General features: G+C 41.5%; 1 protein-coding gene and 1 long non-coding RNA gene across 3 annotated transcripts in view; one reads left to right on the top strand and one right to left on the bottom strand.

Annotated features, from left to right (window-relative positions):
• The window catches only part of LOC147841344 (uncharacterized), a 221,416-nt gene that overhangs the window by 184,421 nt on the left and 17,323 nt on the right, over positions 1-19,672 (top strand). The gene's annotated exons all lie outside the window — the stretch shown is intronic.
• LOC147841345 (uncharacterized) lies at positions 34-11,381 on the bottom strand. The gene is made up of 3 exons (XR_015504005.1): positions 10,919-11,381; positions 10,712-10,823; positions 34-2,278 (listed from the first exon to the last, which is right to left on the bottom strand). It is a non-coding gene; the product is annotated as an uncharacterized LOC147841345 (long non-coding RNA).

The following is a 19,672-nucleotide window of genomic DNA, read 5'->3' as shown; positions in this document are numbered from 1 at the left end:
AATCTTAAAATCTTTTTTTTTTTTTTTTTTTTTGATGAATTTAAATTCATTTAATTAGTTTGTTATGCCAGTATGAACTAAATGTATGAATAAAATACTTTTGACGAAAAAGTATAAGCCTTTATAATTACTGCAAGCTGTGAAAGGGTTATTGTGTATCATTTAACAAACCAATACATCCACAGTACTTTTGTGTAATTTAGCTTACATGGCTAATAATTGAGTAAAGGTGCTGGCCATGTAATTAGAATATCTTCAAAAAGTTGATTACACTAATTCCATTTAAGAAGTGAAACTTATATAATGTATTATATTTAATGTATATAATGTATTCCACAAAAACTGGAATAGTCGAGTGTTTATTTCTTTCAATTTTGATGATTTTTTTGACAACTAATGAAAAACCCAAGTAGAGTATCACAGATAATTAGAATAATTACCAATATTTTAAATACCAATACACATACAGGATTTCTAGACATCCCTTCCTACTAAAAAGTATGAAGATGAAAAGTATAAACATGCACAGCACGCAATACTTAGTTGGGGCTGCTTTTGCCTGAATTACTAGAGCAATGTATAGTGGCATGAAGTCAATCAGTCTGTGGCACTGCCTAGGTGTTATGGGAGCCCAGGTTTGCTTTGATAGTGGCTTTCAGCACTTCTGCATTGTTAGGTCTGACATATAGCATGTTCCTCTTAACAAAACCCCATTAATTTTTTTTTCATGGGGTTAAGGTCAGGTGAGTTTACTGGCCAATTAAGAACAGGGATATCATGGTCCTTAAACCAAGTACTGTTTGAAAATATTCTGCATTCTCAGAAATAAAAGTACAAAAGTTGTCATTGGGGTGGCACCTTTTCAAAAGGTAGACATTTGTACTTAAAGGGTCCATATTGGTACCTCAAAAGTATATATTAGTACCTGAAAATTTTAAGAGGAAACCTTTTTAGGTTTTAATATGTACCCTTGAGTTATTAATATGGATTCACCTTTTAGGTACAAATTTGTACCTTTTGAAAAGGTAACACCCCATTGACAACTCTCTTACCTTTATTTCTGAGAGTGTGGTATAGAGCTGCGTTGACCTTGGACCGCAAAAAACATTGTGGAGCAACACTAGCAGATGATATGGCACTACAAACCATCATTAATTGCGTAAACTTTACACTGGACTCTCCAAAGGAAATGCAAAAGGTACTTTTATCAGAGAACATATCTTTGGACCACTCGGCAGCAGTCCAGACTTTAGCCCAGGTAAGACACTTTTGACACTGTTTAAGAGTGGCTTGACACAAGGAATGCAATGTCTGTGCATTTTCATTTCAGAAATGATTTGAATTATTACGATAATTTTTATGTTTGATCATAGGGCTAACCGATTATGTGAATGAGTGGCTCCTCCAACTTTATGACGCTATGGTGCATGAGAATGGACTGGCATTGCGAGAGCAGAGCGAGAGGGGGGAGAGCAACAGTTTTTTTCACATTGTACCTTTGTTTTATTTTTAACACCTTGGAAGTTGTGTGTTGTATTGGAAAGTAAATTGAAGATGACTATCATTAAACCCAATAATTCTTTGATTCTTTGATCTCCATGTGTGCTTAATGTTTATTTAATCTAAAGACTCCCCTGCTAAACTTAAGAGGCTAATATGAAAGTATTGGCTGCTATACACTGACTCTAGCTGTAGTCCACTTTTTGTTTACCTCCCCCACTTTTTTAAATGCATTTTGTTTGGCAATTCCCTCCAAGGTACAGTTATCCTTACTGCTTAAACACTTTTTTTCTACATCTTTTTCTTCCCTTCGGCTTTGGGACAACTGTCAAATTACCCATCTTCTCCATGATTGTGTAGCCTACAGAACTAGACTGAGAGTCGATTTAAAGGCCATTACAGGTGTTTTGAGTTAATTAGCTGATTAGAGCGTGGCACCAGGTGCCTTCGATACTGAACCTTCAAATTTTCTAAGATAACTAATTTTCATTAGTTGTCATAAAATCATCAAAATGAAAAGAAATACAGACTTGACAAATACCAGTCTTTGTGAAATAAATATATACATCATACATGATTCACTTCTTGAATGGAATTAGTGAACTAAATCACATTTTTGAGGAACTAAGTCTAATTATCTGACCAGCTCCTGTATTTGCTACAATAATGATCAATGTATTGAGAATGGATAGATCTGTCTTTTTAAACATATGAATATTCCTGATTAACTTGCGCCAAATATCAACAGTAAAAACAGAATTTACTGCGGTAGAAGAAGCTGCGTCATTAAAATATTAATTTTACAAATGTACTTGCGCCTCAGAGACACAAGACAATGCTGACACGCAATGAACACGTGGGGGCGTTTGAAGCCAGATGCGGAGACTCTTGACACGCTCCTGACGCTCAGAGGTAATTAATAATATACAATAATACTGAAACAGTTCAGGCATTTTAGAATGACCAAAACCAACATTTAAGATGTTCTACACTGTGCTCAGTCAGCTGGTTTGTCCATTCACTCACATTTTCATCATCATCTCTAACAAACCTTTTTTTAATGTACATACTGTAGTTTGTTAAGTGCACTTTGTAGTTTATTAACATCTTATCTTATCAAATAAAAGTTTAACCTACTCAGTTATGCACATGTTTTATTATGCGTATTTTCAAAAGTTATTCGAATCATGACACTTCCATTAATCGTTTTTATGGGCATCTCCAAAATGAGCTCTGAAATAGGTGGGTGGAAACGTAAGGCTAAGGTGAAAAATACGATTCATCTTTAAAAAAGGGGAGGAGATCGATAGAAACTCAGAGTTTAGAGAATAAAACCTGCTCTGGACCAGGTTAGATTCACAGAGTAAGTTACCATGGTAACTGACTCTGAGTTAAAGTTACCTCTCTTTCAGAAACAGGTTTGACTTACCCCGATTTCTCCGTTTAACAAACCTGCCATTTTGAAACGGAAAACCCAGAGTTTCTCTCATTTCAAGGTTAAACTACTCTGAGTTTTAACTTAACCTGCTTTCTGAAACAGGCCCCTCTTCTCAAGATTAAAAGATCCTTTATCTGCCAAAATCATCTCAGATGTTTTAAGGGTGCAGTATAAAAGTTTGACACCTAGTGGTTGAACTAGGTATTGTACTCCTGGATCAAAACAAACACAAGGGCAGGTTGCCAGAATGAGGACAGGAGTGAGTGATTCTATATAAAAGCAACGGCACCTGATAGAAGAAAATTTTTTTATATTAAAATGAATTTTTGTTTTAACCAACACCCTGAATTGATATATTAGAAATGGCTTCTATTTCTTGCAGCTAAACAACAGAAAACTGTGACAATTATGACCTTAGGTACACCTCATGTGCTTTATTTAGTGTTAATTCCTAACAATGTGAGTTTGAAAGCCATTTTACGTGACATTTATTGCCATATAAAAAACAGTAAAGCAGTAGCAGATAGTTCACTACAGATCTTGAAAATTAAATAAACTGTTTGAAATTGAACTTTAGATCTAAACACGTGTGATTCAGCATGTACATTTAATAATGTTAAAGAGGGTTATTATTTATTTAAGAGACTATAAACCTTACCATTTCATGAGTAAGTGCACTATTTTGTGCTTTCGAATGGCTGTATTTAAAATTCTCTCGTGTTATAACTAGTGCAAACAGCCAAATTGCTTATCATTACAAAGTGTGTTTTTAGGACACAGGGTTATTATGTAACCTGCTCACCTATTGTATATATATATATATATATATATATATATATATATTAGCGCTGTCAAAATTAGTTCGTTAACGCATGTGATTGATTTTAAATAATTAACGCGTTAAAAAATTAACGCAATTAACACAGTTGCAGGGTTTTTTTACTTCCTGTTGTGGTGGACATGTGTTTAACATGCAATAAATGTGGATAAGACCAAGGAAGCATTTCTTTCAGTATAAAACAATTAGTCGCATTACGAGGCTCTCCAGAGTTTCATGCAATTTCGGGTGTTTCAAGTTAAACTTTCGACTTCTGTTGTAAGTTGATACCGCATGGCAAACAGAAAGAAAATCCTCCGCATTTCGTGACTCAGTGTTTCTTTAAGGTAATAAAATCACTGCTTAGGCTACACAGTAGAATTTAAATAAGAGTATAATATTAATCATATTAAAATCGGAGTATTGGTGTCTTATGTAAATGTACTCAGAAAGTCTCTGGTGAAGTTGCGAGCTTTCAATAACAGGGCATTACTCTGCCTTTCAGCATGAGCACGAGTTTAGCGTGTTTCCTCATTAAACGCAACGAAAGAGAATGCTTCACGTTGTTGTGTCAGAATCCTTGTGAAATACAGTAATACTTTAGGACGCTTAGTTTAAGCAAATTTGATGAAAGTGATCATGCGTGTTGAATCTGAGGGGAGTCGCTCCAGCGTGTTGTGTGTGTGTTTGTCCGTGTCAGGCCCATTGAGGGGTGTCAGGGGTGGAGTGAGCGACGTATCTGAGTAGGGGTGTGTGCGCGCGAGACGAACCTGAAAGACGGTGGGGGTGAGTTGGCAACCTGAAGAGCTAGGAGGGATGCGGTGAAGAGGGGTATGCAATGTATTTAACGGCCGGTTTGCGAGAAATTATCATTCATTTGCGGCCATCCGAGAGTCTCTGGGCACTTGTTGGATGCTCCTAGTCTTAGCAACTGGATGAATGTAAAGGAGGATTAAGCAAAATTGTTTCTAATCTATAATTAATGTTCTCAACTCACAGCAATAAAACCTTATAATGAGTGCAACTGTTTGTATTCTATAGTTTATTATTATAATTTTTCATTTTCCATATCTGTAATGCCTGTATTTTGGCATATTTTTGCAGTCCACTTAGAATCCAACATGGAAATCAATGTTTTCTTTATTGGCATTGATTGTTTTGAAATTTAAATTTCATTAACATGCCTGTGTTTTAATTTCTGTAATAAATATGGCTGTCAAGCCAGGATCTTGATGGTTTATTGTGGGTATGTTGTTAACATGAAGATATTTGTTACAAGTTAAACAAAAATTCTAATAAACAATTATATTTTGAATTTAAATTCTAATAAACAATTATATTTTGAATTTAAATAGATTTTTGTCTTGCGTTTACATTAATTTTACATTTTAATAGCCAAAATTACAAGTTTCAGTATTTTAAATGCGATTAATCCCGATTAATTTTTTTAAAAAAGGTGCGATTAATTAGTTAATTTGTTTTAATCGATTGACAGCACTAATATTATTTGGCAAATTATATATATATATATATATATATATATATATATATATATATATATATATATATATATATATATATATTGTGACAAGCATCCCATGAAGCTATCAGCATCGTCCTGGAGAGGAACGAGGAACACCTGGGCCCTCTCATTCCCAACTAATCAGCACCAGCTGCAACTCATCCAAGACCGGCTACATAAGCCACACCAAAAGAACCAGAAAGGGAGAAGCATACGAAGGAAACAGAGCAGTAACACTTATTCTCCCTTTCTTTCCTCTAGACAGCAGTTGGTGACCGATCGGGTTCCTAGACCCATCTCACAGACACTGAGCACCCCACGGATGAAAGAACATCACCCGCTGGAGCACCCCTTAGGATCTTGCACTCATGCACCTTTGTAAATAAATCCACCCTCTGGGATCTAAACTTTAATTCTTTTGTCGTGTGATTCTTTAGCCCATCACACTGGTGGAGAATGCAGGCAGAAGAGTGAAGAATCACCGACACCCAGACTCCCACTCATCTATTAAAAAAAAAATAAATAAATAAATAAATAAAATTATTATTTTATTTTTTTTTTTTCCTCTTCCTTTTGTGTGCAGGCGAGCGCTCACTCCCCCTACAGGATGGATGAACTTCTCCAGCGACTCACCGAGGTCAGCATCCGCCAGCAGCAAGTGGCTGAGCATCTGGCAGCTCGTCAGGACCAGACGGAGCAAGAACTTTTTGCCCTGCGTCTGGCTGCTGCACAACGTGTTCCGCTACCAGACCCTCGTGCCCGAGCCACTCAACTCCTTCCAAAGCTAACCCCTCACGATGATATTGAATCTTATTTACAAATGTTTGAAACCACTGCTACGAATGAAGGGTGGAATGTCGACGACTGGCCGCAGGTCCTGGCTCCCCTGCTGACTGGTGACGCCCAGCGCACCTACTTTTCTCTCCCTGATGGTGCAGCTACCACTTACCAGGACCTGAAACGGGAAATCCTGGCCTATATGGGACTGTCATCCACATGTGCAGCTCAACAGTTTTTTGAGTGGACATATAAGCCCCATCTGCCGGTCCGTGCCCAAGCAGCGGGTCTCACACGACTTGCGAGACATTGGCTCTTGGCGGAAGACCCAACGCCGAGTCAGGTAGCGGAACGGGTGGTCATCGACAAATTGCTCCGGGCTCTTCCCCGATCCCATCGACGAGTAGTCGGAATGAGAAACCCCTCAACCACCCTGGAGCTCATTGAGGCGATTGAACTGGCGGATGCGACCCTACATCGGGAAGGAGGGGAGAGAGCGCCGCCTTTTCCCCGGAGGGTGGTCCAGGAGCGACGAGCGCCAGAGGGCCCTCAACGACCGGTGAGCAGGCCGACGGTTCCCTCTCCACGGGAGGAGCCCATGCCAACAGAGGTTTCAACACCCCCCTCACGGACCTGGCTGGCAGGCTGCATTGTACACAGAGACCTACCCGAAGGAGCCCCAGAAGCGGATGTCAAGGTCAACGGAAAACCATACCGGGCCCTACTCGACTCTGGTAGTGCGGTTAGTCTGGTACACGCACGGATTTTGGCCCCACGGACTGGGTCAAAGACCTTCCTGCCTATCACCTGTGTCCACGGGGACACCCGTCAGGTCCCTGCCCGTCATGTAACCATTTCAGCCGGCCCTGATACCTGGCCAGTCGAGGTGGGAGTGGTGAGAGATCTGCCAGTTCCTGTGCTCCTTGGGAGAGACTGGCCAGGTTTAGAACGCCTGTTAGCCGCCGCTTCCCAACCTGCCAACCCCAGAGGGAGCTGTCACCATAAAAAGGCCAACCGAAGACCTCGTCAGCGACCCGTCCTTCTGGCATCAGACAGCGGGAGAGATGGTGAGTCCCCCTCTCATAATACTAACCTGTTTTATGATGTCTTTCAACAGGTCACAGGAGGGGGCTCATTTGCTAAGGAACAACAGGGAGACGATAGGTTGAAACATTGCTGGACCCAAGTCCGAGTCATAGAGGGAAAAGAAAGTCAGCCTGGTCCCCACCCTCTCCCATACTTTGCTGTCCAGAATGGCCTGCTTTACTGGGTCGCACAGCGGAGGGGGGAGGAAAAACTACTGCTGGTCGTACCCCGATCCAAGACTGAAGCAATACTGGAACTGGCCCACTCCCATCCCATGGCAGGACACCTTGGGGTGGCCAATACAGTCCAGCGGATACGGGACCGTTTCCACTGGCCAGGACTGGAGGCAGATGTAAAGCGGTTCTGCCAGGCCTGCCCCACCTGCCAACGAACCTCACCAAGGACACCTCCCCCGAGTCCTCTAATTCCATTACCAATTATTGAGGTGCCCTTCGAGCGCATTGGGATGGACCTGGTTGGGCCATTGCCTAAATCTGCCCGGGGACATGAGCACATCCTGGTGATTGTTGACTATGCTACCCGTTACCCAGAGGCGGTGCCCCTTCGGAAAGCCACCGCCAAAGCCATCGCCCAGGAGCTCTTCTTGCTCTCTAGCTGAGTCGGCATCCCCGCAGAGATCCTGACCGATCAGGGTACCCCCTTTATGTCCCGGCTAATGGCTGACCTCTGCAGGCTGCTGAAGGTGAAGCAGTTGAGGACCACTGTCTATCACCCCCAGACAGATGGCTTGGTTGAACGCTTTAACCAAACACTAAAGCAAATGCTAAGACGGGTCGCCGCGGAGAACAAGCGTGACTGGGACCTTATGCTGCCCTACATTCTCTTCGGGATCCGGGAAGTTCCCCAGGCCTCAACTGGCTTCACCCCCTTTGAGCTCCTCTTCGGACGACAACCCCGTGGCCTCCTGGATGTGGCAAAGGAGGCCTGGGAGCAGCAGCCGGCGGCCCATCGGTCTGTGGTGGAACACGTCAAGTAGATGAGGGAAAAAATCGACCGTGTCATGCCGTTAGTCCGGGAGCATCTGATTACAGCACAATAGGCCCAACAACGCCACTACAACAGAGCAGCGCAAGCACGGGAATTCCAACCAGGAGATCGGGTCATGGTCCTAATTCCAAATGCAGCATGTAAGTTCCTGGCCACATGGCAGGGCCCCTACACAGTATTGGAAAAAATCGGACCAGTGACCTACCGGGTGCAACAACCAGGAAAACGAAAGGCAGATCAGTTGTACCACATTAACCTTCTAAAGAAATGGATTGGAACTAGGGTCCAACTCGCTGCCCTCGCCACTTCTGAACCCGTGGTTGTTGACATCAACCCCCATCTCTCGGCTGCTCAAAAGGGGGATCTGCGGCACCTGATCGGTCAGTTCCCAGATGTGTTCTCTTATCTCCCCGGGCAAACCAGCCTTCTCCAACATGATATACGAACACCGCCAGGAGTCATCATACGGCAGCGGCCCTATCGGGTCCCTGAGGCTCGTCGGCAGGCTATAGAAGAGGAGATAAAACAAATGCTAAAATTAGGGGTGATAGAACCCTCATCAAGTCCATGGTCCAGCCCAATCGTGATGGTCCCCAAACCTGATGGCACCCTCCGGTTCTGCAATGACTTTCGTCGGCTTAATGAAGTCTCAGAATTTGACAGCTACCCCATGCCTCGTGTGGATGAGCTGTTGGACCGCCTGGGAAGGGCCCGGTACATCTCTACCATAGACCTAACCAAAGGCAACTGGCAAGTACCACTGTCTGAGAATGCCAAACCTAAAACTGCCTTTTCCACCCCCAGTGGTCATTGGCAGTACCGGACCCTTCCCTTTGGCCTGAACGGGGCCCCTGCCACATTTCAACGTATGATGGATATCATACTCCGGCCCCACCACGCATATGCCGCAGCATACTTAGACGACATTGTGATCCACTCGGAGACATGGGAGGATCATCTGGACCGTCTACGGAGGGTGCTGTCTGAACTCCGGAGGGCTGGACTCACGGCCAACCCTCATAAGTGCCATCTTGCTCTCTCTGAAGCAAAGTACCTGGGTTTCCAAGTGGGAAGAGGACTCATCCAACCCCAAGAAAAAAAGGTTGAAGCTGTCCGCATTGCTCCCAGGCCGGTGTCCAAAACCCAGGTACGAGCATTCTTAGGGTTGGCAGGGTACTATCGCTGTTTTATCCCTAATTTCTCCTCTTTAGCCGCCCCTCTGACAGATCTGACCAGGAAGGGGCAACCAGAGAAGGTAAACTGGACGCCGGCAGCCGAGGAAGCCTTCAGGAGCATAAAGACAGCACTGACCTCAGAACCAGTACTTCGAGCTCCTGATTTTGGCTGTCCCTTCCTGCTGCAGACGGATGCCTCTGACACAGGACTAGGAGCTGTTCTGTCACAGGTTCAGGAAGGGGAAGAGCATCCGATCCTATACATCAGCAGAAAGCTGACCCCAGCCGAGAGAAAATACGCCGCCGTAGAAAAAGAAGCCCTTGCCATCAAGTGGGCAGTCCTGGAGCTGCGGTACTACCTCCTTGGCCACCAGTTCACCCTGGTTACCGATCATGCACCTCTGCAGTGGATGGCCAGGGCAAAGGACACAAATGCCAGGGTGACAAGATGGTTCCTCGCGCTCCAGGACTTCCACTTCAATGTGCGTCACCGGGCCGGGACTGTCAACGCCAACGCTGATGGACTCTCTCGGATCTGGGCGGCTTTTGCAGGTCTGTCAGGGGTCACTCCCCACCCACCCCTTAATTCTCCCCTATTGTCTCATATCATCCACAGGACCAGGACGCCACTTAGGGGGAGGGAGTGTGACAAGCATCCCATGAAGCTATCAGCATCGTCCTGGAGAGGAACGAGGAACACCTGGGCCCTCTCATTCCCAACTAATCAGCACCAGCTGCAACTCATCCAAGACCGGCTACATAAGCCACACCAAAAGAACCAGAAAGGGGGAAGCATACGAAGGAAACAGAGCAGTAACACTTATTCTTCCTTTCTTTCCTCTAGACAGCAGTTGGTGACCGATCGGGTTCCTAGACCCATCTCACAGACACTGAGCACCCCACGGATGAAAGAACATCACCCGCTGGAGCACCCCTTAGGATCTTGCACTCATGCACCTTTGTAAATAAATCCACCCTCTGGGATCTAAACTTTAATTCTTTTGTCGTGTGATTCTTCAGCCCATCACAATATATATATATATATATATATATATATATATATATATATATATATATATATATATATATATCATTTGCCAAATAATAGCCTCATGTGGAAATATGCGTCTCATTTCGATTAATGACAGCATCCTCTGTCTCTCTGGCTGAGGGTAATTTGGGCAGAGGAGAAAAATGAGGGTAGCAGAGAGACAGAGAAAAGTCTATGGCTTGGGTGGCTGGAGTCGCTGATAATTTTTTTGGCTTTCCTCATGTACTGCCTTATGTAAATGTCCTGGAGGGAGGGAAGCTCACCTCCTACTATGCGTCTAGCAGTTCGCACAATCCTATGTAGGCCTTTGTGATTGCTGCTGGTGCTATTTCCATACCAGGGGCCTGTTTCAGTAAGGAGGTTCAAAAAACTCAGAGTTTAAACTTGAACTCTGAGTTGATTTACCGAGAGATTAAAAACTCTGAGTTTTCGGTTTAAGAACAGCTGATCTGAGTTGGGTCAATCAACTCGAGTAGACCAACTCAGAGTTAAGCGCGCACACCGTGACTTTAAAAAGGCATTATCAATGGAGCGCAGACATTACGAGTGACTATGGCAATATCTTATAAAAGAGATCAGCATTTCTTTCTCCAGCTGAACTTGATGTTCTCATGCAAAGTTATAGCAAATATGAGCGTATTTATTTGAAAAGAAGCAACCATCAGTGAAGAAGAGACGGTTAGCGTGGGAAAACAGCTGCTCAAGTTAATGCCTAATTTCACTTTTTAAGTATTTAAATATTTAAGTATAATAAAATAAGTAATGTAATTTGTGACGTTTATATTTTTTTTCTAAACTTTTTTTTATACATTTATTAGTTTTAAATGATTTAACAGTGCACTTGTGTGTCTGCCTTTTTTATTGATCAAGTGATAGAGGTTAATATAACATTTAGAAGGTAAGCAGTACTAAAAATAATTTTTAGAAAGAATAATAATCCCATTAATCTAGTTACATGCATGTCGAAGGTGAATTTAATTTAATTATTTATTAAAAAAGGATAAGCCATTCTAGTACAGTTCTTCCCTGTGTGACTAAAATGTAGGCAATAGCTATGTTTCCATCCAAATATATTACATAAATGTATGTGCAAAACTGGAATATTGCATAAAAGATGCGAATAAAATTCCATCCAACGAGTCAAAGAGAAAAAAAATCGTCACTTTCTGATTAAACTGGCACCAAATATCAACAGTAAAAACAAAATTTACAGTGGTAGAAGAAGCTGCGTCAATTAATTCTTTATTTAGCCTAATTAATGTACTTGCGCCTCGATGTCAGAAGACAATGCTGAAACACAATGAACACGTGGGGGCGTCTGAAGAGACGCGGAGACTCACGCACCAGACGTTCGGAGGTAATTAATATACACTAATACTGAAACAGTAAAGGCATTTTAGAATGACTAAAACAATATTTAAGACGTCTTACAGTGTGCTGAGCCTGCTGGTTTGTTCATTTACACACATTCATTATCATATGATCTTTTTTTAATGTACATACTGTAATTTGTTCAGTAAAAGTGTTTCCATCGTAGTTTATGCGCACATTTTCTATCGAATAAAAGTTTATCCTACTCAGTTATGCGCGTTTTTATGCATATTTTAAAACGTTATGTGCATCATGACGTTTCCATCAATCGTTTTTATGCACGTATCCAAAATAAGCATTAAAATAGGTGTGTGGAAACGTAAGGCTAAGACGAGAAATACCGCTTCATCTTTAAAAAAGGGGAGGAGACCGACAGAAACTCTGAGTTTAGAGAATAAAACCTGCTTCTGACCAGGTTAGATTCACAGAGTAAGTTACCACAGTAACTGACTCTGAGTTAAAGTTACCTTTCTTTCAGAAACAGGCTTGACTTACCCTGCTTTCTCGAGTTTAACAAACCTGCCGTTTTGAAACGGAAAACCCGGAGTTTCTCTCATTTCAGGGTTAAAATACTCTGAGTTTTCACTTAACCTCCTTTCTGAAACAGGCCCCAGGTGGTGATACAGCCAGACAGGATGCTCTCTACAGTGCAGGTGTAGAACAAGTGGAGGATGTGGGGGCTCATTCCAAACCTCCTGGGACGCCTGAGGAAGAAGAGGCGTTGTTGTGCCTTCCTCAGCACTGCGTCTGTGTGAGCAGTCCATGTCAAATCCTCAGCGATGTGGACTCCAGGAAACTTGAAAGTGCTGACTCTCTCCACTGGTGTCCCGTTAATGGTGATGGGGGTGTGTTCTCTCTTCTCTCTCCTGAAATCCACCACCAGCTCCTTGGTTTTGCTGATGTTGAGCGAGAGGTGGTTTTCCTCACACCACTGCTTCAGAGTTTGCATCCCCTCTCTGTAGGCCGTCTCATCATTATCAGTGATTAGGCCCACCACCGTTGTGTCATCAGCAAATTTAACAATGACACTGTAGCTGTGTTTGGCTATACAGTCATGTGTGTACAGGTGGTACAGGAGTGGGCCGAGAACACAGCCCTGTGGAGCACCAGTGTTGAGGATCAGTGTGGATGAGGTAATGTTGTTCATTCTGACCACCTGGCGTCTGCTTGACAGAAAGTCCAGGATCCAGTTGCACAGAGAGCTGTGTAGACTTAGAGCCTGGAGCTTCACCACCAGCTTGGTAGGCACTATGGTGTTAAATGGTGTGCTGTAGTCCACAAACAGCATTCTCACAAATGTGTTTTTGTTTTCCAGGTGAGACTGAGCAGTGTGCAGGGTGAAAGCAATTGCATCATCAGTGGAGCGGTTATTCCTGTAAAGTCAGTGTGAGCGGGCAGTACAGAGCAGATGTGCTTTTTAATCAGATTCTTAAAGCACTTGCTGAAAATGGGTGTCAAAGCAACTGGATGCCAATCGTTCAAGTATGTGGTTTTAGCTGATTTCGGTATGGGGACAATAGTAGCTGTCTTAAAGCATATGGGAACCACAGACAGAGAGAGCGAAAGGTTAAAGATGTTTGTGAAAACTCCCGCTAGCTGGTGTGCGCATGCTTTAAGTACACGTCCAGGGATGCCATCTGGGCCCGTAGCTTTACGGATGTTCATGTGAAAAAAAGATCTTGGTACATCCACTAGAGAAACAGAGAGTGTGCTGGCGGTTTCAGTTTTGGCCGCAGAAGCGCGCAGTGTGTGCGCGCTGTCCTGGGCTTCAAAGCAGGCATAGAATGAGTTTAGCTCGCTTGGGAGAGACGTAGCAATGTTTACAAAGGCAGATTTGTTACTTTTAAAGTCTGTTATGTAACTAAGTCCATGCCACTTTCTCCTTGCTGCGTTATTGGTGTTAAATTGACCCTCTACCTTGTCTCTGTATTGATGTTTTGCTGCTTTGATGGTTTTCCTGAGGATGCAGTTTTCTTTTTTTTTCCTCAGCATTTCTGGATTTATAGGCGGATGTTCGCACTGATAGGGCTGTACGAAATTCGCCATTGATCCATGGTTTTTGGTTGGGGTCGATATGGACAGTTTTTGTTGGGACCAGGTCTTCTGTGCATTTCCTGATGAAGCATGTAACGGTGTCTAATTACACTTCAATGTCGTCATCACAAGCTGCCTGGAACATATCCCAGTCCATGTGATCAAAACAGTCTTGAAGTATGGAATCTGATTGGTCCGTCCAGCTCTGAAACGTCCTGCGGGTGGGTGGTTTCCGTTTTAATTTCTGCCTGTAAGCTGGCAAGAGCAGAACATAGTGATCTAATTTGCCAAACGGTGGGTGGGAGAGGGATTTGTAGGCGTCCCGGAATGGAGAGTAGCAATGGTCCAGAATGCGTTCACCACGCGTGTTTGTGGTGATATGTTGATAGTATTTTGGAGCGATTTTCCTGAGATTGGCATTGTTAAAGTCCCCTGTTACAATAAACGCTGCCTCCAGGTGTGCGGTTTACTGCTCGCTTATGCTCCCATACAGTTCCCTGAGCGCCTGCTCTGTGTTGGCTTGAGGGTGGATGTAGACAGTCGTAAATATCACAACTGTGAACTCTCTTGGAAGCCAGTATGGCTGACTCCAAAGCATAAGATATTCCAGATCAGGAGAACAAAATGATTAAACTGGGTGCATGTTCATCTCATCACACCATGAGTTGTTAATAAAGAAACAAACACTTCCTCCTTTCCTTTTCCCTTTGAGTTTTTTCAATCTATCTGCACGGTGCATGGAGAACCCCGAAAGTTCAGTAGCTGTATCTGGTACCTACGCAGATAGCCAGGTTACTGTAAGGCAGATAATGCAGCAGTTTCTTGTTTCCCGTTGGCTTTTAGAACCCGGTTGATAAGAAAAGGTGTCCATACAAGTCTAACCTTAGATTGATGGCTCTAATGTACTCAAATAAAACAAGATAACAAATTGAATTGTTTTAATAGTGTGCCTAACTATCACGCGCAATTAAACTTGGTATTTTCTCTAGCTTAAAGCAACCGCTAATTTGTTCAATATGTCTGTTTTAGTATATATGCCACTGCCAATTTCTGTTGCGTCATGTTTAGTTTCATTCACAGACAAATGGCTGAAATGCAGAACAAACAGCACTTGTTAAAACAAAAGAGTAATCAAAATGCTAACATACTGTGATTCACTGTAAAATCCAGATTGAGTCAATTTAATCAGATTATTTATTCTGTTAGTTATATGAATATGCTGACCTCATGTCATCATCATTGATTAATTAATATCATTATTATGTTGACCTCAGGTCATCATCGCTGATTTATTATTATCATTAATATGTTAACCCCAGGTCATCATCGCTGATTTATTAATATCATAAATATGTTGACCTCAGGTCATCATAGCTGATTTATTAATGTTATTAATATATTGACCTCAGGTCATCATCGTTGATTTATTATTATCATTAATATGTTGACCTCAGGTCATCATCGCTGATTTATTAATATTATTAAAATGTTGACCTCAGGTCATCATCGCTGATTCACTAATATAGCTCAAGTGCATTGATATATTAAAATGTTGACCACAAGTAATTGCTGATTTATTGATACATATTATAATGTTGACCTCAGATCATCACTAATTTAAGGGGTTTTAATACATAAATTTCCATATAAAAGCAGTAAAGTAGTGGAAAATTTAAATAGTTTAAAGCCTACCATTTAATAATAAAAATAAGAAGAAGGATACATACCTTCGCATTTTTTAAGTGCAGGGTGCATCATTCAAGATTATTAGTGAAAGCAAATCATACACAGTACATTTAGACTCATATGGCTATTAACAGAATACATGCTTGATATTTAGAAAGACCTGCTTGGGTACTTGTTTATACATATGTGACAGAAAAGATAATCCATCCAGTCTGTTGGAGCAACTAAGGTGACCATATTCAGCTGTTTGACAGAGGAAGATGCAAAGGACCTTGCCCAAAAATTTGGAAAGAAACTTCTTTTTAGGATCCCTAAGGAGAACATACCAGCAACACTGTAAGTGTGTCTGTGTAAGCCCCTTTAAATAAATTATTTAACCATATAACTATTTCAATCATAAGGAAAGTTAGAGATGCGATGCTGTATATTAGTTATTTTTTCACCTAAAAAAAGCATTAAATCTTTAGTTCAGTGTGACTTCTTGAAAAATAATGAATTCTAAAAGTCTGTTTAAATCGGAAAATTTAAAGACATTTTAAAGGGTTGGTCCAGAATGTAATTTTAAGGTTTGGTTGTGTTTATAAGATGCAAAGCAATGTGTGCTCATGTTTCACTTGAAGGAAATCGCGTAATTTTTTCTTATATCTCACTTGGATTATACACAGCTACTCAGCTAACATAAAAACGACTGTCAAATTTCCTAGTTCCTCTGAAAGGCCCACCCTTAAGTGACTCTGATTGGTCATCGGTATAATGTGTTGCGATTCGCGGATCGGCTCCACGTCACGCCCATAAAAGCACGCGCTTTTTTGATGTGTAAACAATCAGTCAACCTCCTGCCTGCTCACTAAAATACAATTTGACAAGTGTCTGTAACGAGTGAAAATGGGGTGCGGCTCCTTTAAGAGTGTTTGCCATTGTGTGTGTGCATCTTTATGTGTGTGTGTGAATGTGTGAACTTTCTGTAACAAGTGCATGTGCGCGGGAGTTTTTTTTCTTTTTCTCTGATGCTCGGATTAAGTTATTTTCTGTAATATATTGTGATAGAAGAATAAAGCACAAGATGTGGGATGAGACCTGTGTGAGCCTTGATTTATTTTTCTGCTACTACAACGAGTCACGTAAGCTCTCCTGTATTTTTTTTAACTCTATGCGTTACACGACGGCTTTCACGTGTATCTCGAATATGCAGGTGTAAGTTATATGACTGGCCATTACCGCCGGAGCATATACCGCCACTGTTTGAAATGGCTGCTGCTCTGTTTTTAGTTTATGACCGCAGTTTGTGAATAAGCCGCCAGGGGGCACAAAGGGACGGGATGCGAACGGACAGAAATAGCCTATACAGCAGCTTTTGCTTTGAGGAGATTTTAGCCGAATCCAGCACTGAACTGGGAGAGATTCTAGAAGCTGTTTTGTCAAATCATGCTTGCTATGTATTTTATAATTATCTGGAACATAATTAATATTGAACAGTAAGCACTTCTGTCTTTGTGTCGTGTCTTTTGGAAGCCCAAATACAGAAACAGACGAAGCTCTGTGTTTGCTTTTGTGAAGCAGTGTTTGGATGTATTTTTATCTCCATCTCTGCTATAACGTTACAGCGCCTCTGGCCACGTCCCTTTGCTGCGCAGTGTGGTTGTGCAGTAAACGAACCATTGTGATCTCACAGGGGCGGAAAGATTTTCTGTAGTCCCCAAAATTCGTACATTGTAGGCTTTGCTAAGCTAACTCTGTAAAAACCCTCTTCCTTTGCATTGAACTTAGAACTTTTTACATTCAGAGATGTTTATGTTCACACAGCAACATTACACATCAAATAAAGTTTAAAATATGATATCGTAGTGGACCACCCCTTTAAGGAGTGAGCATCTAGATTTTTGTTTTGTGAAAGACCATTTCAGATTTACTTACAATGCCCAACACAAACCCTTTTTTTTGGCATGGAAAAGTAGTAGTTTTTGGAGATCTTGTAGCGTTTTATTAAACTTGATGTTTTTTATTGTAGTATTAACATAGTACAAACTATTCAGCCTGTTTTCTAGTCCCTTTATTAAAAAAAACATAAACCAAATAGAGCATGAAAATCTAACATATTTTGTGATTTTTTTTATAACAGGCAACTGATGATTGCAGCTATACATGTTACACAAGTAACGTGAATGTTTGTTTGTTTTTCAGGAGGACTATTTAACAAACGAGGAGGAATGTGCAAAACCTGGACCCTGAATCAAACTCTGATTTAGCTTTTTCTTTTTAGAGGACTGCCTAAAATAGATTCTTTTCACAATGTCACCTCACTTCCGTCATTACAGTATGCAGTGTATTTTTAGTTCCAGTTTACCTAAGAATGAATAGGAGACTTCTCTGGAAAATTTTATAACTTAAAAAATTAACATTGTACATTGTAATTTATGGCTATTACAGTATTGGTCATTTTTCCAAAGTTTTCTCTTTCAATATAGAACTGCTTTCTGAGATTTGTAAATGTTTGCAACTTTTTCACTTCACTAAGTTTATTTCTTCAATAATTTATTTATTTATTTATTATTATTATTATGAAAACTCTGAGTATGTTAACCATGAAATAAGAGAAACTCTGGGTTTTCCATTTCAAAATGGCAGGTTTGTCAAACCTGTGAAATCAGGGTAAGTCGAGCATGTTTCTGAAAGAGAGGTAACTTTAACTCAGGGAGCTTTCACACCTACACCTTTGTTTCGGAACGTATCTCGTTTGCCCAGTTAGCGCGGTTCGTTTGGCATATGTGAACAGGGCAATCGCTCTCTGTTCCGCGCCAAAGTAATCGCTTCGAGATCGCTTGAATGAGGTGGTCTTGGCTCGATTGAAATGAACCCTGGAGCGGTTCGATTGCAGTAAGAAAGCGATCCGATCCGAGCGCGGTTATATCACAGTGTTTGTCAAGCTATTCTCTCACGCACAAGTTTTCCCGCTTGAAAGGAAGACACATCATCAAGAGAGTTTTAACTGGATTCCATTCATCCATTTATTGCATCATAAATGCAGCAGAAAGGCAGGTAAAAAGTATAAAGGTGGAAAGTTGAAAGTAGATAGGTGAAAAACCTTTAAAATAAACAAAAATACAAGATATGTAATTAAATTGCAAATAAACATATATATACAAACATTTGTGAATTTTGTCAGATTTTTCACACAGTATTTTCAAATATTATACTGAATTAACACTTGTTGAAGCACAATCAACAGTACAGTTTAATATACTGAACTTAAATATTTAGTTTTAAGATATATAAATGAAATGCGATTAATTTTGCTACTGCAGCAATCAGCTTATGTGCACGTGATCCTCTCATGCATGCATATAAATCACGGAGGAAAATTAACATCCTAACGTCAGTCAGATAGCACTCAAATGATGATTAAAATAACCAAAACTATACATTTCTGCTTCATAATATCTTCTAGTTTACAAATAACTATTTGTATCTTGAAGTAATTAAGCAGCGAGCAGATAAGCATTGTAGGAGCAACTTTTCCCTCTGTGCCGAACTTGAACCAGTGGCGTAGCGCAAAATGCAGAGACCCCCCTGCAGGGATCGCTGACGGGGCCCCCTGATGAAGGGAGGGGGGGGGGGGATACGTCATACGTCAATTTGCATATCACTGGCGTCATCACGTTCTACCGTTTCTGTTTGTTTAACAGCCTATGGTTAATAAAGGGGTATTTATAATTGCACTACACTTTATATAAGCATATTTATTTAACTAAATTTATTGCTGTTTGAATAAGGTATGTCATTATAGATATGTAGTGAATGTGCAGTAATCTCTCATGTGTAATAAACTCAGACAAGTTCAGAAACTGTCACTAATATCTCTGATTGTGAACAAGAAAAGAATAAACAGTCCAATTAAATTGTTAAAAGTAGAAGTAGATCGGTTTGACTGTACAAGGGAAATACCTTCACACTGCCTGTGCTAAATCATTTGTAATCGGTACGCATAGGGGTGATCTGCTCTCGGGCTGCAGGTGGGAGAGGCTGCTGTTGAGGACTGACTGGGCCGCCTGTCAGTGCTGTGAGGCGGGGGAGGGGCCGGCGGCATCACACGCAGCTCGTTGAGAAGAATGGGGACGGTACAGTATGGACAAATGACAGTCTAAAAAAAATCTCCAATAACACACAAAAAAAGTCGCTAGATTTGTTGCTAAGGGTGTCTAAAAGTCGC

The sequence above is a fragment of the Danio rerio genome, chromosome 12 (genome assembly GCF_052040795.2).
Source record: "Danio rerio strain M-AB ecotype USA chromosome 12, GRCz13ab, whole genome shotgun sequence".
NCBI lineage: Eukaryota > Metazoa > Chordata > Actinopteri > Cypriniformes > Danionidae > Danio > Danio rerio.
The sequence above is the reverse complement of the archived record's forward strand: the minus strand, read 5'-3'. Positions and strand labels throughout refer to the sequence as shown.